At 44.4% G+C, this 23,774-nt stretch overlaps 1 protein-coding gene across 1 annotated transcript in view; it reads right to left on the bottom strand.

The window, feature by feature from the left end:
- The window catches only part of LOC119652801 (ras-related protein Rab-30), a 193,940-nt gene extending 170,607 nt beyond the window's left edge, over window positions 1-23,333 (bottom strand). Inside the window, exon 1 of the mRNA XM_038057124.1 lies at window positions 22,222-23,333. The gene's annotated coding sequence lies outside the window, so the exon portion shown is untranslated. The remainder of the gene's footprint in view (window positions 1-22,221) is intronic.
- Between the last annotated feature and the right edge of the window lie 441 nt (window positions 23,334-23,774).

Below are 23,774 nucleotides of genomic sequence, written 5' to 3'. Positions count from 1 at the left end.
ACTTTCCCATACCATGAAGATTTTTGAACGCATTCTTGACAACCGTATTCGCGAAATCGTTGAAATAACCGTGAATCAAGCCGGATTTGTCAAAAACTGCGGAACTACTGACGCAATACACGCTGCGTGGTTACTCATGGAGAAACACCGTGAGAAGCATCGCCCTCTTTACATTGCCTTTCTGGATCTAGAGAAAGTGTTTGACCGTGTACCACAGGAACTCGTCTGGTATGCTTTACGAGAACACTTCGTGCCAGAAGAACTCGTGCGCTGGGTTCAATTGCTCTACCACGATCCGAAAAGTAAAGTTCGAAGTATGGCGGATGAATCAAAACCGCTTCGTGTCTCTGTTGGTGTTCATCAAGTAAGCGCCCTCTCACCACTCCTCTTTGTTCTTGTTATGGACACCGTTACACGGGATTTCCAACGTCCAGCGTCCTATACACTACTTTATACAGATGATGTTTTCCTAGCATCTGATAGCAAAAGTGATCTCGAACAACTTGTTCAAAAATGGAATGATCGCCTCATGCACACGGTTTCAGATTGAATTTAAACAAAACTGAATTTTTGACGACCGATCCCCATGAAACAGGCACAATCACTGTCAGCGGCAGTGATCTGCCTAGAACTGAGCGATTTAAATACCTCGGGTCAACGCTATCAGCCAATGGAGAACTGTGTTATGAAATTACTTCACGCATTAACGCAACCTGGATGAAGTCGCGTTCCACAACTCGTGTTGCTTGTGATCGACGTATCAACGAACGGCTCAAATCGAAAATTTACCGCAATGTTGTCTGTCCTGTCGCTCTCTATGGTTCTGAGTGTTGGCCAACTATAAAAGACAATGAACGGCGTCTTGCGGTAATGGAGACGAAGATGTTACGTTGGACTAGTGGCGTGACACGTTTTGATCACATCCGAAATGAGGATCGTGGGAAAATTGCAAGAGAGGCGTCTTCGATGGTATGGTCACGCAGTTCGTGCTAACGAGAATTCACTTGCCAAGATTGGCCTGAACATCGAAGTCGATGGTAAACGACCAAAAGGCATGCCTAAATAACGGTGGCTTGATACGCTGGATGAAGGTTTAAAAGCCTCGATATTGCACCCAGATCAGGCATTCGATAGAGCCAAATGGCGAAACCGATCACGACGAGCCGATCCGGCTTGTGAACGGGACAAAGGCTGAAGAAAAAGAAGGAAGAGTAAGAGTTTTGCGCAGAGGAAGCTGGCACTATGACCATCATATTAATGAGCATCTATGAACTGGTTGATGTTAGATCCTTGAGAATCTTGGGGATCATCGCGAATAGCACCTGGAATGCTTTCCAGCATGGTGGGAAAGTATTCAAGTTGAAGAACCCTACCGAATAGCTGGGTTGGATATTTGATGGTGAGAGGTAGTCTCCTTTACTCTTCCTACCTTCAGGGCATTTCGTAAGTTCTTGGTGGCTTTTGCGAACCTCTTTTGCGGCTAATAATGGTAATTACAACAGGAACGTGATCCGAAAACATGTCAAAGGTAGCTATGGCGCAAATCTCGGCCGGAAATTTTGTTCTTCACAATAGAAAATATTTCTTCCAAGGAAGTTTTCAATTTCTCATATAAAAAGAATTAAATTTCAAGTTCACAACCCACAATCCCTACATTTCCGCTACCAGCTGACATCAATTATCACCTTTATTCTAACACTATCTTAACAGAAAGTATCTCAACTCCATATAAGCAAATCTTTAAGATAGACGCACCTGTATGCTTCTTGATAGCAGGCCTATCTACAGATCCGCATCTACACTCTATGTTCGCTTGTATCTGTATCTTCTCACCTTGCTCAACTTCGATTATCGAAACATTGCAAATCTGAAGATTCCAAACGATGAGGAAACGGTTACGTGAAACGTAAATTAAAGTCACATTTACAGGTTCAAATGAGTAAACGCTTGATTAAAAAGTAAACATTTTATCAAGTTGATGGCTTTCCAGCTAGCGTAAGTATGTACATAGCTGTTCATTGTTAAGATAATGGGGTAGTACTCGCCGAGGAACAAGTTGCCACGTTAAGATTCTGTTTATGATCTTTTAGATATTTTTAGAAGTTGTGGGAGCAAATTTAGAGATTTTTTTTTGCTTCAAGGAATTTCAAGATGTTATGATTCTTCTGGATCGTAAAGTTTCGGAGCTCTGAGCTTGAGCAAATGTAAACAGTGGTAAAATGAATGGAAATACAACGGTGGATCAAATATAACTAAACTTTATTTCTGGAAAATTATCATTTGATCTATTGAGACCATAATCAGTCACGCGTCATTTTCAAGCATAATTTTCCGCTCTAGATGTGGTTTTTCCTAGCAGAGAAAATTTTTTTGGTATGGTGGAACGTGTCGGTAGCCTTTCCAGCAAGACAATCCAGTTGCTCCCTAATTCTGACAATTCTTTACTTCTATATGTGCTAAAAGTGAAATTTCACTTTCCATCCGTTGACATTGCTATAATGGGGATCAGCTGGATGTGCTGTTTCGATATTACAAGTGATTTCCCTGATATTGGATTTCTGAAACACAAACTCAAAGTTCCCTTCAAATCTCCCCCGCCGCTGGGCTACACACCAAACTGTCAGCAGACCGGCTGGCACACATTATATATTCATGGAGTATGGAATTCTCAGGCCAACCAAATGTGATTTCCAGAGAATGATTCCTTTCCAGTTGGAACTAGCTTGGGAGAACACAAACTTTTCAATCATTAAGGTCTATATTAGTATTGGAGGCACTGCCGTTCTACGGAGTTCTGGTTAGGTCTAATATCGAACAATTTAAGCTACAGCCTCTACAAAAACTTTGACGAAACCCTTCAAATAAACGATCCATGATCATCTTTGTAGGGGCATCTACATCGTTTGAAACTGTATCAAGGACCTGTAGTCAGTGTTATAAGATAAAATAGCTTATTCGAAGCAAACCTAGCAAACCTCCTCCTTTTTATCCATGGAGCCTGTCATGATCATCCCACCACCAGTGACAGAAATAATGGCACCAATCTCAGCTTTAACGAGGGGAATTCTCAAAGACCTTATAGCTGGAATGTGGAATAATTTGTGGGGCAATATTCAAAACGCACTGAGGAAGGAGGGAGCATCTGGTTCCTGAAATACTATTTTTACGTAATTAAATAAATGTCAGCTAAGCAGCGAAAACGCTTCTCGATCTATGGTAGAAACAAGTCGGGAAACCGGAAGCTGGGCGCTTCAAGTATGAAGGGTTTTGTTTGCTTCTTCTGTGAGTATATTTAAGTGTCGAAGTGTCGGTGAAAAAAAAATGTACACCCCCCTTTTACATGTATGGGGACCCCCCCTAAATTCAACCTAGAAGGATATCATTCACTGCATGTCTGGAGTCCACAGTTCCCACCTTCTCACCAAATTTCGGGTCAATCGGTATAGCTATTTCTGAGAAAAGTGCTTGTGACAGACAGACAGACAGATAGTAACAGACTGCTCCCTATCATCGAATATAAGGATGGACTATCGGAGCGACAATTTGGATTTAGTCAAGCCCACTCAACGATCGACGCCGTAGACGTTGTTTTGAAGCTGGCTCGAGACGCGATATCGTCTAAAAAATGCTGTGCCGTGGTGACGTTGGACATCAAAAATGCGTTCAATTCCGCAAGCTGGGAGTGGATAGCAAGCTCACTGACTAAAACGGGTGTTCCTAGTTATTTGACTAAGCTCCTCAACAGTTACCTTTCGGAGAGGACACTTTGGTACGACACGAATGAGGGATCCAAGCAGTACACCGTCACCGCAGGAGTACCACAGTGCTCAGTGTTTGGTGAACGTCATGTGCAATGGGGTCCTTGTCTTTCCCGTGTCAAACAAGGCCACGATAATCGGTTTCGCAGATGATCTAGCTGTGGTTGTCGTCGGAAACAACCTGAAGCTGTTGAAATGCACGCTAACGAAACCATTAGCGCCATAAAACCGTGGCTGCAGATGGTTCAGCTTGACCTTGCGGAACAAAAGAAGGAGGCGGTCTTGATTACCAATCGTAGGAAGAGAAATATGGTTAATATTCGTGTTGGTGGTCACGTCATCACTTCGAAACCGGTTGTCAAATACCTAGGGGTGATGATTGACGCTAAAGTCAATTTCAAGGGACATCTGGACTATGCCTGTCAGAAAGCGGGAAATACCAGCGTATCATTAGCGTGGATGATCCCCAACATTGGAGGCCCAAGATACAGTCGCAGATTACTTGTGGCCGGAGTGGTTCGCTCCACACTCTGATACGCGGCACCAGTTTGGGAGGAAGCACTAGCGTGCGAGAGTAATCGTGGGAGGGTAAATATGAGTTACCGCTTAGTGGCGCTAAGGATGTGCGGCGCCTTCAGGACAATATCAGCCGAGGCAGCGTGTGCTATTGCGGGAACGATCCTGATAGACATTGTGGCAAGTGAGACACGCTGCCTGTACGAGACAAGGAAAATAAATCCTCCTGAAAAGGATGCAGAATACCGAAAGACGGTAAGGCGAAAGTCGCTGGAGAATTGGCAGAAACGGTGGGACGACTCGCAGAGGGGTCGCTGGAGCCACATTTTGATTTCCCGTATTGAGGAGTGGATCCAGCGACGACACGGCGAGATTAACTACCATCTGACGCAATTTCTGTCAGGACGTGGTGGTTGCAGAAAGTACCTGCACCAATCAGGCTGGATGATTTTCCCTTGTGTCCTGAATGTGGTTGCACACCTCCACGATTTTTCTCAGAAAGGAGACGTCTGGAAGATTCTCTGAAAACCAACCTAAGCCCGCAGAACCTCGTCGAGGAAATGTTGAAGTCGGAGGAAAACTGGTGTGCGGTGAACTCCGCAATCAAAACAATACAAGAGGAACTTGGAAGAGCGGAGTGCGCAAGGAGGACGCGAAGAACGGAAGGCTTGGTCGCTTAAAGCGCAGTCAACCCCGCGAAGTAATGCTTTGCGGCGATCCCGCGGGGAAGAAAGAAGGAGAAAGTGGGGGGTGGTTTTAGTGGGTGGGAATCCCACACGTTGCTGCAACCTGGCGCAGCGGTGTTTTTGTAAGATTTCCACCTCAATCCATATATTAAAAAAAAGACAGACAGACAGACAGAAAAGGGGAAGAAATACGTAAAAAATTCTGTAATTCCAACATGCTTGCTGCTACATATGTCCACCCTTTATCCTTAAAAATGTCCTTAAGCACCTCACTCCCCTACTACAGCCCCGATGTTTACACTTTAGCTGCTCTAGGCACGTGCTAGATTCGCATTATATGATTCACAGTCATTCTATAAATTCATCAGGGACTTTCGAGCCACATAGCTGCAATTCAGTCTGATATTGATTATATAACAAAGCGATAAAGTAACAACCCCATCCCCGCCGGCAAAAACATACTTGGGAGACTTTCCGTTGTATTACTTAATGGGTTCGAACGCAGTAAAGAGCAAAACAGAATAACTCACAAACATGAAGAAAATTTAATATGTTGCCAGCTGGCACGGTCCTTATTGAGGGCAGTGAGGCACGAAAGAAAATGGAAAACGCCTACCGACCTCCTGGTATTTTCGGCATTGCTGGTGCTGTGAAACATAAACGCTACCATAAATGGCACTCATACAGGTCTGTAGCGCCATCCATGACCAAGTGTATTGATTATTTCTTTTGGAAAGGTCACCAATCGATGGCAAGTGTAGGATGTTCAGCGGAGCATGACTCTAGAGGAACATGGTAGCAAGGCTGAGTTAATGTATCCGGTATCACCTGCAGCTAAGCTCTGAGTTATTGGAAGCAGCCTTCAATATGTTCGAACATATGGACATGCATGAGTCACATGAGATATCGCTTCAAGTTCGTTTCCTAGCTCTCCCGCCGATCCTGTCCCTTGGGCTGCTCCCTCTGGACCAGCATCCTCCACCGGATATTGCAGAAGGTAAACAGCAATGTTGGACACGTTATTTTCTTCAGGCCGTCGTGGGACAGATCCCAAATGTCCATCTCCATTCATCAGAAACATATGCAGTGCCATATTGGCTTTCGTTCTGGGGCTCTTTTTTGCGCTTCCAACCCTAGCCTTGTTTGGTCCCAGTATAAACACAATCAACTCGAAACTTTTGATATCAAATTTCCTTTCTTTTCAGCCTTCCATTAAACACGTTTCATTCTTTCACCAATGCCAGTTCGAAGGTGATTCTACAATGCATACTATAGATACATGTATCTACGGCTGTCTATAGCGATTAGATTATTTACGAAACATGCTAAAGTGGTCTTCAAAGCGAATTGCATCATGACTGGTTTAGTCATCCATTCATATTCAGGTTTACATACGAATTTGTGTAAACTGTAATATGAAAGCAGGTCAAGTGAATGGAGGGCTTAATGCCGTGAAAAACGATAGCGAAAATTTCAACCTACACTTGTTCGGTGACTGTTTATTTACACGTTTTAGTTTAAATTGATATTGTTGTTGAGGGACAATTGGTGAAAGCATTGTAATCGTATACTATTGACGCCACCAAGCACCGACGACTATCGATTTTATGTTGACTGTTTGGTATTGGCTCCTCCACCTAGTGATACACGATCGTAATTGTTTTCAATTGTCCATTAATTTGATTAATCGGTTTAAATAAATTCAATAAACATTGTCACGGAAACGTGGGTTCGGAAAAACCGGGAGTTATATGGATTGGACCCCACTATGTGTGTGTGTTATCAAACTTGTGATTAATCTTTCTTATCATTAATTCGGACAAATAAGGCAAATATGAAACGTTCGAATGATGAATGATTCATTGATTTGCTACTCCAATCTATCTACACTAAGCCTGCACAAAAACTTAGGAGGAAACTCAAGAAACAACAACTAAATAATTGCGAGTTCATAGGGAGATACTTCGTTACTAAATAAACTGATGGATTCTACCAATTTGCTCTATTCTATGCACATGGAGAGTGGGGATACCTTTGAAGGAACGACTGAAACAGGACTCTTTGTTACACTTACTAAGATTTTCCCATCAGTGATTATTGGATCTTTTCAGACATCTCTGGAGTCAACTCCTTGATTTAGTATCTTTTCATGTACCACACCAATGGCACTATCCCTTGGTACTTTTATTTAGAAAACTTTGAAGGCATCTCGCAACTACAAGGAATGTGTCGATACTTCACTGAAGAAAGCCCAGGGAGTCTTTGTCTTAGGGCTAGGAAAGCCTGCAATCCGCTCAGAAGTACAGGACAATCTCTAAAGATAGACGAGCCGACTAAGACACCTCGATTATTTCCATGCGATAGTTCCTTCCAGGACTATGATCTGCAAGAAGACTTGTTAATGTCGCTTATGGAGAGAAGTCGTCCTGTAGAGCAGACTTGACGCCAATGCCCTTCAGAACAATTTTGGGAGTGGCATAGCCCGAATTCGACTCTGTTCTCACCATAGTGGAACCAATTTGACACCTTCATCATTATCAATATTACGAGAATATCCTAGTACCCTGGGGTGCTCTAAGATGGCGAGGAGGCAAACCAAGTGGCCGAAGAGACCCTCCTCGTGATCTCACCGGGAAACGCTGTACGCACTTTGGCCTGCAAGTAGTGTTGCACTAATGTAGCCGTTTGAGTTCATATGTCTCAGGAGAATTCCTGGGATATGTGTTCTCAGCCCGGTTATTAGCGATTGGCTCCCTATTGTAGTCCCATGAAGGTTTTTGGTTTCGTCCAAGCATCTGCCGCTTGGACCTTCGTTAGAGATTTGGTTAGGTCTTGCGACCACCAGTGTTAATGCTAGGCCATGCACTCAGTATATGCTAGTATCGTTGTTGCTTGTCATAGCGGGGCTCTGATTGCGGGCTCAATCAATCATCTGTCACTTAAAAAGATCGTGACGTTAGGTCTAAACAACGGGTACACACGTTGAACTATCCAGGACTCCAAAGCAACTCGGATAATCAAAGTAGGTGTCCAATTTAAACCTGTGTAGGTAGTGACGATATCCTCAATAACTGGTGAGAAAATGCTTCCTCCCTAGCCAATCCCGATGCCAGGACACAGCCTGTGGGCCCGCCGAGCTTTTTTAAGTGATCTCATTGATTAAGCCTTCTACAATGCTTATAGATCTCTCTCTCTCTCTCTCTCTTTTCACCTGCAACAGAGAAGAGATATCAATCAGTATAATTCCCAAGATGATGAACGGTCCTCAAGGCAGAACATACCCTTGTAATAGGGACTTCTGTAATACGCAGTCAGTTTATATGCATTACTTTAAACGTGCAGCGCTGTTTCCCAAACTGGGATCACATACTGCAAGATAGACCTCACCACAATAGCGGTGGCCCCCTTACATTCGGCATCATTCTTGCCAGAGTTATACTCGGGGTGGATGCTTTTTCACGAATATGAGTACATAATGGCCAGCTTGGAAGTGATAATATGACTCTCAGTTCTAAAGGAAGCATAATTTCTCTTACGATACAAGGGTGATACGCCTGTTTTTTCTCCGGCAATGGTCACCTCAGCGCTCTTGAACCATGCCTTAATAACACTCATTGCTTGGCATAAGTGCATCTCAGCACCTTGAAGATGCTATGAGACCACAATCAGTGTCATGCCATCAGCCTCATCCACCACCATGGCTTCCTCCGGAACCGGAAAATTAAGTTCATCATTGTACATGATGGTCCACAGTTGCCGGCTGCGCGCTATGGGACTCCCGTTAAGACAACGTACTCCTTAGGTCTGTCATCGATTTTTATTGTTGCAAGTAGCTATCGAACACCAATCGTTGCCGTTCACGTCCAGGATCACCACCATGCAATATTTGCTGGTACTACCCTTTTTGTGAATTGTATTTTTGGGTAAGCCAGCAGTCAATTTGATGACATCAATAGCTTATCTGATTTTATGATACCCATAGAGCTGGCATATTTCTCAATTCGAGAACCCTTAGTTCAGGCAGCCGAGATTAAGTGGCACATGATGACACTTCCATACCAACTGGAATGATGATTCCATTTAGTGCTGATAACTCTGCTTGTCAGACTTAAATATTGCGACCCCCTTGGATCAACCTAAATGGTCATTCTGGCCAATCTTAAGGGGGTATTCTCATGTGACCACTTCTAAAAATCGATTTTTTTTTCTTTTCATATTTCGACCATGAAGCCTATAGAAAATATGCTGTGAAAAATTCAAACCGAAATTCCTGATATTAAATAAGTTATAACTCATAGTCACTGATGCGCCGTAAGCGACTTGTCTGCCGCGCGCCACGTTTGCAGCTTTCAAGAAAAGTAAAAACAAAAATAGAAACTTTTTTAAAAAGTGCAAAAGGACAAAGCAAAGAGTTCATTAGCAAGAAAAGCAATATGCCACCCCCTTGCGAGGGCGAATTCACGCTTGTGAAGCGGGAACAAGCGAAGAAAGAATACCACCAGTCCGCTCTCTAAGGATGCCGAGCGGGAGGATACAACTACGTCAGAGTCTGCTGCGTCCGCAAACTACGAGTCCGATTCTTCGCAAGTTCCCGACAAAACCCTAAAGGATGCTCCGATCTCCGTTGAAGAGATCCGCTCAAGAAACACCTCTTGAGGAAGCTGACTGAGGCCCTTGAGAAGAACAAGTCCCAGGAGCAGTTAATCCTAGGATTTCAAGCGACAATTGCCTTTTTGGAGGTAACGATTAAGCGTACTTTCGGGAAAACTGCCTTTCCACCCTTCGTTTCAGAAGAGGAACCTGAGATGACGGATGTATCTGCCAGTAATAAAGTCCAGTTTCAACCCCCAAAGCCAGTCACCATCACCATACCTACATGCGTTCCTTCTACTTCCAAGTCACCATCAAGCAACAATAGAGCCTCTCATCGTACATCCATCAACAACAGCGCCAACATTAGTAATAAGGAGGTAAGTCGAAAGATTCCTCCACTCGTGGTTGTTGAGCCTCTCAATAACTTCAAATCGACAGTATTTCTGTGCCCTCCCTAACAATTACCTGACTAAAAAATCAAGTAATTCTCGCCAAATATTAACAAAGAAGCCTGAGGACTACTCTACGGTTAAGAATATTCTGGTGGAGAACAAGAACAAGTTCTTTACCTACACCCCCCCCCCCCCCTCCTCAGAGGCATTGACGCTTCTTTCCCAGCTGCTGAGATTACCGAAGAAGTGAAGGCACAATGTACCTCCAGCGTGATCATTGTCAAGCCTTTGGTCACAACTTGGGCGAAGACCGACCGTGAATGTCCAGCTAGGTCTATGACTGATCACCTTTCACTCCTCGTTCTCGGAAAAACAGATTTTTGGCATCAAGGTTACACAGCACACCTTGGTGCGGTTCGAGACAATCTGAAATAAACAGGTGTTGCAGTGTAAAAATTGCCAAGGAGTGGGTCACGCAGCAACGAACTGTCACCTTTCTTACCGCTGCGACAACGATCACCCCGCAAACTACTGTAACTGCCCGATGTTCGTCCAATAATGGACGTTAAGATCATTGAGTTGAACATTAACTCGATCATCAACGGTGCCCGCAGGTGCGAACTCGAGCTATTTCTTGGCGAACATAATCTTCACATAGTGATCCTGTGTGCAACCATGCTTTACTATCAGCATAGGCCCATTTTCCCAAATTTCAATCTTTTCAGAACTGACCGTCCTCCGTCCAATCGTTCCACCATAGGTGTCTCGGCCATCCTTATTTCTGACAAATTCCCTGCCAAACAATTGCTCCCTCCACCCAATAGCCTCAAATCTATTGAGGTTACCCTTATTTCCTTAGAAATCCAATCGTCCTTGGTGTTCGTTGCTGCTGTCTACTGTCGTGATGAATCCTTTGATACCCATGACATCGGTTATATCAATTATATCCTATCCTACTGTGCCACTCAATCGAGAGCAGGCAAGTCCTGGTTCATAATTATAGGTGGAGACCCAACTCCAACTTGAGTCCCTGACAAACTGGAAACCCATTAACCGAACACTCAAATCCAAACTTGAACCTCGCTTGCAACGAAACAGTTTCCAACGATACTATAGATTAGACAGTTCGTCAATACTCTGAAGTAATTCAGCAAGTATGTGACGAACTCATCTCGTTCCCTAAGCTATCGCAAACTAATTTCTCTCCCAAGTGATATCCTCGTGGGTATCAAATACAAACGTATTGCGAAATAGTTCCTCTCCGCAATCCTCTCCACTCCGTGACGAAACTCTCTCCCTAGACGGGTCAATCCGCGATAGAATCAACCTCGACGTGAGATCATATCCAGGAGCAAACTGTGATTTCGACCACTACATGACAAAAAGTGTCTACAGGGACAGGAACCAGGTACAGGTAAATTCAAAGACCCGAGGAATAAGAACTAACCCATTTAAAAAATTTGACGTGGGAAAGCTTAGGAATGATTTAATCATGGGAGGTAAAAGGTAAAACTGGAAGAAGTATTAGGTCCTATTCTCCGGAATCTCACGACACTGACCAACACAACAGTGCATATCAGAGTCAATAATAGCCTAACAGATGCATTCTAGACAATCGGGGTTTACAACAAGGAGATCGGCTGGCACCTCTACTCTTCAATCTGGCACCGAAGCAGGTTATACGAAAGTTTCCTATGGACACAAAAGGTACGCTACCCTATAAGTTCTTCCAAATCATCGCATATGCGGATGATATAAATATCCTGGCGCGACCTTTCACATCAACGAAGAAGATTAAGATCTGTGCTATGTTACGGATGTGAAACATGGACCCTAACCCAAACTTCCATAAAAGAAGTCAATACGTTCGACAAGAGGATCCTAAGGAGAATTTTTGGAGCTAAATAAGAGGACGACCAATAGCAAATCTGATACAACCATGAGTTATACCAAATATTTGATGTCCCTTAAGTCTCCAAATTAATAAAACTTTGGAAGTTACAATGGGCTGGCCATGTTTAGCATATAGACGACGTTCGGATACCTAAAAGGATATTTAAAGGGAGACCTGAAGGACGTAGACGGATGGGAAAACTTCGAAAGCGCTGGGCAGATTTTGTTGACGAAGACATTGCATCACTGCTCGTAGGAGGATGCGATTGATGGACGAAATGGTTACAGAAAGGGCATTCTGAAGGCCAAGGTTCGGAATGCGTTACAGTTCCTCGACGGCGTTGATAACGACAATTATGTTGCGGAAACCGGTTGAGAAAGTGCCGATAAGTGGGATCGTGGAACACTGCGAACTGGTGAAGATTATCCCTCATAACCATTTTAGGTTTCATTTTAAATACGAAACCCAGTAAGCCTTTAGTTTTGTTCACAACTCAATGGATTCAAGGCTTTCAGGCAGTGACAGGTCTGCGGCAGTATACACCCTTAACTTAGAGGAAGCATTGGAAAAACGAACTCTTGTACAAACAAATCCAACAACAACAGATAACTTGCATTTTCGTCAAGAGGAAAGGGAACTCATCAGATACTCTACCCTAGTTCCACCAAGTTGAGAACGAATTCTCGAAGAGGTTGTACCTTGGCGCGCCGATACACTTTGGCGTTTCTTCCAACCTTCTTGGTTTTCCAATTATAGGAAAGACCAGTGCAGTACCTTAAAATCCGGTGTTCGAATGCCTCACATTTGGACATGGTTCGGGTGGAACAAGTGATACACGTGGGCGCTCCATAGCAGATAATGGGTCTAATCAGGGTCTTGTAGAGAGTCAGTTTGGCCTTGGTGCTGAGTCCTACCTTCTTTCGAAGAAGAAAGTAGATCCTACTGAGTACGCCGCGTGCCTTACCGATAGCGAGCTCAAGATGTGGATTGAACTTAAGGAGTTCGTGAAGTTTAACTCCTAAATACTTAATGGTCTGGGAATTGCTCACTATAGTGTTTCCGATTTTAATTTTTAAGCGTTTAGCTTTTCTGTGGATTCCCCTAGAATCTAGGTATCTAGCTTTCCTCCGGAAGGTGCAGAATTGCGTTTTGGCCTCATTAATCTTAATGCCCCATGCCAGGTAATATTTGCCGAGGTCTTTCAAGTATTTCTCGATCGCTTTGGCTGCCCTGTTGGGGTGGAGGCTTGAAGCGAAGATGAGAGTACCATCGGCATATTGAATAAGTACGGTGCCGGTCTCGGGAGTTGGGACATCAGCCGTGAAGATATTATAAAAGGTGGGTCCAGAAATGGATCCTTGCGGTACTCCCGATGTTACCGACAAGAGATGCAATTCTAATGATCGGAATTGGGAACTCAAGATTTATTAGTTTGTAGATTAGTCCGTTTACCCATACGGAGTCGAAGGCCTTTTCTAAGTCTAATGCACATGCTACGGTCGGTTTATTATTGACGTTAAGTCTTGCTACGACGGTGTCGTGAAGGTAGCTAAGTGCATGTTGAGTTCCGTGCTTGCTGCGGAACCCGAACTGATGGTTGGGTATAATCTCTTTGAGATTGCAATATTGGACTAGCCCGATTGTCCATGCTCTCTCAAAGAGTTTGCCTAGATTGGACAATAATGATACGGGTCTAAAGTTTTTAGGCCCAGTAGAGCCGGCTTTTTTCCGGATCGCAATTATTTTAGCTACTTTCCAGGTGGTGGGAAAGTAGCCATTATTTATGTAGTTATTAAATACTGCCAGCCAAAATTTGATGGAGACTCGGGGAAGTTGCCTAATTACGTAGTTAGGAATTTCGTCAGGTCCGGCTGATTTTTTACCGTTTAGGTTTGAGGTCAAGGCGGTGAGTTGTGGTAAACTCAGGAAATGTTGCGAATCCGTTGGTTTTACTGAGGAGTTCGTTTGGGAGAATGTCACTAGCTTATTTGAATGTCTAGAGACGAAGTCGGCGATAGTTGTTTCAACCATCAACACTATTGCCGGGTTACTTTGAGGCGGAGGGGTATTGCGCTGAGACTCAAATGATTCCGCAAGGACGTGCGCCTTTCTGGCGTCTCCGCAGATTGGTTCCTTGTTCCTGGTAAGAACGAAATTGCGGGACTTATTTTTCCCCGCTAGCCTATTTATATGTTGAAACATATCTGGCCCGGGCTTAATATCTGCGAGATTATGGGTTAATTCTTTATTGCGGAATTGCGCCACCATTTTCCGGATAATTGTACTCAGACAATTAATCCGGGAGAGCAATGCTTTGTATTCAGCATTAACTTTATTTCCATATTTATGGAAGTTGCGCTTGAGGTTCCTGTGTCAAATCTGTCTGACCTTCATGTGTAGCATGATGTCATGCGGGAGTTTGTTGTATATAAACTCATCGACTTTGATCAGCCTGGTATTTCTGCGTGTAGCAGTATTAATGGCGTTCGTGGCCAAAATGATTGCTTCGTCGATTTCTTTGTCCGACAGATTGCGATCTGTAGCGAGTTTCTTCAAGTTCAGCATTGGTGCTAAATCTGACTTGAATTTATCCCAGTCAGTGTGGGCGAATGATCTGATGGTTACCTTAACTCGCTTCTGCAGTTGTGATGTTGAGGCCATTTTGAGTTCAACTGCAAAATGGTCGGACATGGCTGGCAAGGTTTTACAGGAAGTTACCTGAAAACTTTGCTTGGTTTCATCAGACAGCAGGAAAAAGTTAATGATGGATTGACTAGCGGGTCTTGTCGGCGAATCCGGCGAGACCACCTCAAGGTTGGCTGACGTGAAAGGATCCAGTTGTATAGGGTTTTCCCATTTAAATTTTCTGCCTTATCGCCCCAGGATTTGTGCCGTGAGTTAAAGTCGCCACCGAAGATAAGATATTTTGATTTTAACTGGAGATCGCCCAAGACTTTTAAGTCATGGACCAGCTGTTCACTTCGGGAATTGCATTTGATATAAACGGAAACTACCAAAATCCGCTTATTATCGTTAGTTTTCACTATTGCCGCTGCAGCGGAACAGACTAGTAACTCATCGATGACGACTTCCTCAAAATGGTAGTCTCTTTTGACTAGAAGGGCAGCGCCCGTGTTGCTGTTATGCCGAATAGTGCTGTATCCGGTGAAATTGACATTATGTCTGTGGTTTAGATGAGTCTCAGAAACGCAGAATATGTCTGCTTTCAGAGTGTCAATCAACTCTTGGGCAGTGGCACGTTGGGCGTGTGAGACCAGGGCCGTCACATCACATTTAACTCCGTAAATTCATTAGTAGTTGGACTGCGGCAATCTGCCGCTGTTCATTCGTCTGGACGGAAGGAGGCTTTCGACCAAGTTCCTGAAGGCCAGTTTGTTGCCTTGTGAAGCTTGAGGTGCAGCTCTAGGAAGAGTATTCCTAGCTGCTTGGGCGTACGATACGCCTGGCCGGGACAAGCTTTGTGAAATCTGTGTCACCGTTTGCTTGGTCCTCGCCGTTTCCGCATTCTTTTTCGCCCTGCCAGCTTCCCTTCTGGCAACCATATCTTTGTATGCCGGGCATCCGCGGTAGTTGGCAGGATGTCCGGTCTGGCCGCAATTGCAGCAATGCGGCGCCTCCGCCGATGGTGTGGGGCATTCCCCGCGGACATGTTTTTTTGCGCACTTCACAAACCTGTGCACAATTGAACAGTTGATGGCGATGTGGCCGAAATTTATATAGATTCGCAAACCTGACGTGGGCTCAAAATGAAAACAAATGCCTAACAAGTCCAGGCGTAAGCATAAGGATCTGTTGGGGCGAAACGTTCTCCTACTTATCAGATGCTGCCTCACCTTTACCCTAGACGAAACCGCAAGTCATATGTTTTTAAAAATTAAGTTCTAGCCCAAAATAAGAGGGTCCGAGGACGAAAAACTGTTGGAGATAGTTTCTCGCCAATTGGTCCGGCCTACCATGCACTTGATAGAGGACTGAGTATTACCTGAATCCGAAAAAAAAACTGAAGTAAATCCTCAATGAGCTCCCGGTCCAAATTGTGAAACCAGCACTAAGTTTTACGGACTTGAATAAGATTCTCCGCGAAAAAAAAAAACAATTCAAGTCTAACGAGAAGGTCACCGCTCGTAAAGATGTCCATTTTGAGGACCTTCTAAAATCCAGTTTTCCGGACACCTAAACAATTAGAGAAATGGTAGGTAGGGTCTGTCAGACTAACAAAAATTGGTTTGATCAAAATAGACTCAAAATAATTCCTTTCCAAACTTCTTCTAAAAATTCCTTGAGCGATCCTTGTTGAAAAGCCGAAAGGACTGTCCTTCTGAAATCGTTGTACAAATTTTTTTCAGCGTTTAAAACACTTTGTTTTCCATCTGCTATGAAACAATAATAGTGAAACCATTTTCCCATAATTCACAAGCTCATTGCCATCCCTACATTGCGTAGGCAGTTTCAACCCCACGGCGCGGTGTGCCCTGCCCGAAAAAAAGGACAATTACCGACCAACATCTGACCTTTTCATGAAATCTACATTAACTACATTAACCATATTATGCAGGTGCGCACACTGTCGCACCCACGGCAACTTTACATTATTTTTCCGGGGGAAATGATCCATGGAAAACATAATTGCTTGACTAGTCATTCACTCTCCCTATTTTTCGGTTTACTCAAACAGGAACAAAAACGACAATGGTAATTACGCTGACGGTGGCTGTAGAAGGTATTTTAAGAAAGGACCCGGCTCAAGTATATAATAAGAGTGGTCGTTATATGCGGCAAGGAATAAAATATCAAGAATAAAATGGAAATCCATTTGGAAAAGCAACGGAAAGTGCAAAAAGAAACATCCAGAGGCGTTCATGATCTGGAACGTTTTAAGGAGCTTTGTCGGTACTTGCTCAATAGCAACATCCTTGGAATCCGCTCGTTGCGCTATGGCCTTCGGAGAAATGTTAAAAAAAAAAACACTTTCCATTTTTTCTTCTTCCCACTTTTCCTTGGAAATGACCTATTACCTGATGTCTTGCCTAGTCGCTCGTACTACCGGATTTTGCCTATGTAGCACCTTCTCTGCACGTTCTCGACAACTTCTTGAAAATAATTTTCTTCTTCCACCATTAACACTTCTAGGCTGAGATGAAGAAGGTTGCATGCATAGTCAACTAGTCAGCCACAGAGGTCAAGGAAAACTCGTCCATTTTTTCACCAGAATCAGTTAGCGTATGTTGCTGGATGTCTGCCGGGACTCTTAAGTGGGTAACGGCTGCTCGGGTGAGTTGATGTAAGATGAAAAGGGTTGTGATGGATGTTTCGACAAAAGTTGAAAAGGATGAGTGGAATTATAGTAGCGGATGTGGGAAGTGTTGCAATTTTATAGGGAGTTTTGGAGAGATCCGTTTTGCTGCTGGCTCAAGTGTTTAAGACGTGACAGAGGGAGGATAACTTCTGAATGTTAATTGACTGAAATTGCTTGGTAAACTTTTCCTTGGATTGTAAGTGAGTTTTCGAATAAGAGAGCCTAGCTTAGAATCCTTACATCCTCCAGCACGATTCAGCAAGGAAAGCTAAAAACCACTTTTGCTATCTTTCAATTATAGTGCCCAGGGCCAGCGCCAATTTGAGGGGTTGAAATTTTCTTGTTACTGAATTTAATCAGTCTCACAGAATTTAGTGGTAAGATACCAGATAGCTGGTCTAGCTCGCTTCTAGTTATATAGAAACAGCTTAAGAAAATCGAACCCCATTTGACAGTCGTGGATTGGTACCCACGATGGAGCATAAAACCTGGGAAACGCCTGCTGAACCAACACCAACACCTCTACTACCAAACCCTATCTCCATCTCCACGTGGTGACCGCTGGGAGTTCTTTCTTTATGAAAAACTGCAGACGGAGAAGGATGAAGTCGAGCCTCCCGCGCCTAAAAACGGGACCAAATGTACCAACTGGTCCTCCAGGTTGGGGGTTGGGTAGGGCTGACAACCCTATACGGAAAACCGATGTTACGAAGCCACGAAAGGAGCCTCGGAGAGGATGGATCTTACAACGACGAATCCGGCAACGACAACGAATTAACGATCTGCGCATTTTGTCATGGAACGTGCGCTCTCTGTACAGACCGAATGCTGCTGAGCAGCTAGCCGATACCCTGTCCAAATATAGGGCTGATGTAACTGCGTTACAGGAGATGCGTTGGACAGGGACCGGTTTCCTGGAGAAGAGCCGCTGCACCATATATTATAGTGGTCACCCAGTAAACCATGTGCTCGGAGTAGGATTCTTAGTCAGTCAAAAAATGAAACCTGCTGCTATCGGCTTTGAAAACATAAGTGAACGGCTATGCACTCTGCGTTTGCGAGGTATTTTAGAAATATAAGCCTCATAAACGTTCACGCCCCTACAGAGGAGACTGCAAAGTCGAAGAAGGATACCTTCTACGAGGCAGTTGAGCGGACCTTCAAAGCCTGTCCCAAGTATGATATCAAAATCATACTTGGAGATTTCAACAGTAAAGTAGGGACGAAGCCAGTATTCAGCCGATACGTTGGCTCCCATAGCTTACATAAGGATACCAATGATAACAGATTGCGTATTATCCAGTTAGCAGCATCACACGAAATGGTTGTTGGAAGTACCTGGTTTGCGCGGAAAACAGTTCATAAGCATACGTGGGCCTCTTTAGATGGGACCACTTTCAACCAAATTGACCATGTGTTGATCGGACGCCGCCATCTCTCAGCCTTGATGAATGTCAGAACATATAGGGGGCCTATATAGACTCGGACCACTATCTCGTTGGCATGGTGCTCCGAGCTGGAATTACGACACCACCTACAATCCCCTCTGACAATCAGGTGAGAGTGAACACTGAAGCCATCCAGAACACAGCCCTCCGCGACATCTATAAGAGGGAAATGGATGCCGCAATAAACGCAGTCAACCTGAAGATGAAGCATCAACAAATGATCTTCACAATCACCTGAAGAACGTTATCATGGATACGGCCACAAGCATACTTGGCCCCAGCCGCAAAAGGAGTCGGAACGGCTGGTTTCACGATGAATGTAAGGTAGCAACGGAACGGAAGAATTCTGCATACCGAGTAATGTTGCATTCTCAGAGAACGCAGGCACGAGCAAAGACTTATCACGAACTCCGTCGAGCGGAGAAGTGACTTCACAGACGGAAAAAGGAAGCCTGGGAGAACCGACAAGTCTGTGAACGCAAAAAGTACAGGGAGCAACCGCACCAGGCACGGAAGTTTTACCAACAAGTCAGCAGGATGACGCCTTATACACCTCGATGCTCATCCTGCCGAGACAAAGAGGGAAACTGATTTCCAACAGAATAGGCATATTGGAGCGATGGGGTCAGTACTTTGATGAGCTACTGAACAACCAGAACATCGGCGACTTGGAGGGGAGATGCTGTACTCACTTTGGTTTGGCGGCCGTGATGCAGTAGGCGAATGCTCCAAAGGCCTAATTAGGGCGATCAGACCCGAGTCTGCACGGGGACTCATTTGAAGTGGCAAATTGGTCACGAAACCTTACCAGGGGTATACTGGTACCATGGGAACCGGGAAAGCCCCTGGACTCTCATACTTCGGGTGAACTCCCGTTGTATGTGAGTACAGCTCGGTTATTTGCGGTTGGCCCCCCTAGTGGGGGTTTCATGGTGGTTGTGGTTGTGCTCAAGCGAGAAGAGACCTTTGGGCCTCGGCATGGTGTTGCGTTTCAACACGTGTGCCGTACTCCTTAGTTTGGTAGAGATTTAGGTAATTCTTGCATCCACCAGTATGAATGCTGAGCCATGCACTTGGTATAGACTGGTACCGTTGTTGCTTGTCTCAGCGGGGCTCTGATTGTGGTCACAAAATCAATCCGTGTCTGAAGAGGACCATTGGATTATGTCTCACGACAGGTACCTACGTTAAACACCATGGGCTTAACTGTCTCATACATAAAAAGGGAGATATCACACAGTGCAGCAATTATAGAGGTATCACGTTGCTGAGTACCATCTATAAGATATTCTCCACTATCTTGCTAGGCCGGATAGCCCCATATGCCCAGAATATCATTAGTTCATACCAAAGAGGCTTCATTCCAGGCAAATCAGCAACAGATCAGATTTTCTCTCTGCGGCAAGCGATGGAAAAACTGTTGGAATATGGACAACAGTTACACCATCTGTTCATCGACTTTAAAGCCGCCTATGATAGCATAGCCAGGGTAAAACTGTACACGGCCATGGGATAATTCGGTATCCCGACGAAATTAATAAGACTGACTAGGCTGACCCTGACCAATGTGCGAGGCCAGATAAAAGCAGCAGGATCACTCTCAAGACCTTTCGACATCAACAACGGTCTACGACAAGGGGATGCCCTATCATGCGTCCTCTTTAACCTGACCCTCGAGAAAGTGATCCGTGATGCTGAGGTAAATGCAAGAGATACGATCCTCTTCAAGTCCACTCAACTATTGGCCTATGCTGACGATATCGACATCATGGGAAGAACCACCCGAGGCATACAAACTGCCTTCATCCAGATCGAGCAGGCGGCTATCAATGAAGGCAAGACAAAATATATGGTGGCAACGTCAGCACCGAAGACGAATCAACCAACAACATCAAACCGCACTGGTCAAACAGGAAGAATAAGGATAGGAGAATACAACTTTGAGACCGTTGACAATTTCTCCTATCTAGGGTCGAAAATCACAACCGATAACAATTACGATGATGAAATCCGCGCACGGTTGTTGTCAGCCAACAGAGCCTATTTCAGCTTACAAAAACTGTTCCGCTCGAAACGTCTCACCATAGGGGCAAAGCTCTTATTGTCCAAGACAATGATCTTGCCAGTCCGCATGTATTCCTCGGAAACTTGGGTTCTTAGCAAGCAGAATTGCGAACTCTTGGCCGCGTTCGAGAGAAGAATCCTCCGAAGAATTTTTGGCCCCCTACATGAGGATGGATGATTCCATAGCCTTCACAATGACGAAATCTATGAGCGATACCATGACCGTCCGGTTGTGGATAAAATCCGGCTCAATAGGTTACGGTGGGCGGGTCACTTAATCCGTATGGATGAGGATGATCCCACCCGGAAAGTCTATAAGGGCAATATCTATGGTAGAAAAAGAAGACGAGGCAGACCCTGCCTAAGATGAAGCGATGGCGTAGGTCAGGACGCCAGACAACTTTTAGGGATATCGAATTGATGGACCTCGGCGCAAAACCGGGATGTCTGGAGTTCCTTATTAAGGCAGGCCTAGACCGGATACCGGTTGTTGCGCCGTTGATGATGATGAAGAAACCTACTCCGAGTACATGGTTTACTGGATGGCCACTATAATATATGGTGCAGTAGCTTTTCTCGAAGAAACCAGTCCCTTTCCAACGCATTTCCTACAACGCTGTTATATCAGCCTTATATTGGGACAGGATATCGGCTACCTGCTTAGCAGCTCCATCTCTGTACAGGGGGTGCACGTTCCATGAGAAAATGCGCAAATCGTTATTCCGTTGTCGTGGATGGGTTTGTCGTTGTGTCGTCAATCCAGTCCGAGGCTCCTTCTGTGGCTTCGTAATAAGATATTTTCCATGTAGGGTTGTCAACCCTACCCAACCCAAAATCTTGAGGACCAGTTGGTACAATTTGTCCTATTTTTAGGCGCGGGAGACTCGCCTCCATCCTTCCCCGTCTGCAGTTTTCGTTGAGAATGAGATCCCAGCGGCCACCACGTAGAAGTCGAGATAGAGTTTGGTAGTAGAGCTGTTGGTGTTGGCTCAGCAGGCGTTTCCCAGGTTTTAGGCTCCACCGTGGGTACCAATCCACGTTTCGCCTTGGGACCTACACTACTCTTTGACCAGGACTCCCAGCATCCTCAACAAAGAAATAGATTTAACTAAGTCTCACAGGATATAGTGGTAGGATACCAGAGAGCTCGTCTATTTCGTTTGAAACTATATAGAAGCAGCTTGAGAAAATCGAGCCCCGACTCCTAGCCCACTTAATGATTTTTAAGTAGAGACTGCACATTCAAAACGCACTATTGTGTCTGTTAGATGGAAGCAACGCAATTGAGAACACTCGGAACTCTATCCGTTCATCTTTGGCATTAAACTTTCTAAGCAAGATATAAACCCCATAACGGCCATTTCCATCACTTTTACTACTGAATTTGAAGTCTATAAACAGTGACTGATAGCCAATAAAAATTTCTCCGCACGCACCTTCTTTCTACCCCGTCATTTTCACTTACAGCTGTAAATAGCTATGAAAATATAAAAGAAAGGAGAAGAACATCCCCTCCCGGCATTCTTTTAGAAGGAATCAAAACAAAAACTCACCCTTCAACTGCTCCCGTGCCGTAGAACTCCCAAATTTGATGATCTCGTCTCACAACGATATTTCAGATGAAAACTCAATTCACGTCGTTATGTTGTATCTTGAAATTCTTCCAGTGGAAATCGCCTAGAATTTTTCACTTAGTAATTTTCTCAATTTCTCACTAATTTTCTTCACTTTTCCTCTTATCACTTTTCACTCTTTGCCTCATAAACAATAAATACAAGCACTTGAGACACTACTCACCGCTCTTGAGTAACCTGCCCTTAACGAGTCGAGGGCTCGGGAGGGTTGCAGGAGACGCTCACCACCCTCTGATAAATAAATAATCGAATTTCACTTTACGCTCCCGTTAGTCGAGATTCAATCAACGGCCGGTACCACAAATTAACAACAATTTCTAGGATCAGGTCGACGTTTCAACAATGATTATAAACACGACAGAAGTCTATGCAAGGGGTTGAGCGGAGCACCAGGTGGTAGGCAAGCAATTACCCTCCGTATCAACGCACGACCGGTACAGGGTCCTGTGTGTCCAGTAGAGTTTCCTAGAGAACAGGTGCGAGGTGGATGGCTCCCGAGAGCGAACGCTTCAGACACGTCTCGATGCTTCCAACTTCCGGACTAGCTTCCGTTCCAAAAAAATCTTCTCTGGATTCCGAGTTAAAATTCAGAATGGATACTTTCGAGCTCCCCTTGCCGAACGGATACCCCTATGAAGTGGTACATACATATGTGGGTGGTGGGTGGTGAAGGCTGATACGAAACGAACCGATAATGGACACTCACTTGAACGATAATGGGCTACTTCCCTATCGCATAAATTAAGCTCTCTGGGTAGATGGACGTCTTTGGAAAGGACCGGAGAAAGTCGATCGACAAATTAATAGTCTCCTCCCCTGATGGACAGGAAACTGTACGAGAAACAGCGTACGGAACAACTACCCGGGTACAAGTGTTAAGCGATGACTGACGGAATTCGCACTGTTACTGTTACTGTGTGGGGTACAGGTGAACGATATTGCGCTCAGTGGAGTGTGGAGTCCACGACGATGATATGAACGAGCTCTATGTTCCCCACAAGATACGAAAGATACAACGGAGCATTGACGTATCGCACTCATGCGCAGATACAGGTGAACTGGCGCGGAATTGAATTTTGATGGAGCCCGGCGAGGCAACTGACGATGGGGCATGAAACCCCACCGAAGGCCGTTGAGATAGTGGGCATAGTACAGTGTGCGATAGTAAAAGAGCTGGAAGAGTTTTGAACTTAAAGAATGAAAGTTTGCACGTGTATCTATCAGATACAATCTTTAATGCTCCAGATTCATTGAAAAATGACTTAGAAATCGAACGAACAATTTGAAAATGTTATGAAAATAAAAATTTCCCATACTTTTTGCGAAAAAAGACGCCTTGGGTATTTGGGAAGCAAACCAAGTAACATAGATACAACAGATACAGATAGATACAATACATACAATACCACAAACAAATATACCTTTTGAAATGACTCAATGTATCTAGGAATTGAAGAACTAGATTGAAAGAG

The sequence above is a fragment of the Hermetia illucens genome, chromosome 3 (assembly GCF_905115235.1).
Source record: "Hermetia illucens chromosome 3, iHerIll2.2.curated.20191125, whole genome shotgun sequence".
NCBI classification, from domain to species: Eukaryota; Metazoa; Arthropoda; class Insecta; order Diptera; family Stratiomyidae; genus Hermetia; species Hermetia illucens.
This window is presented reverse-complemented; position numbering and strand designations above follow the sequence as displayed.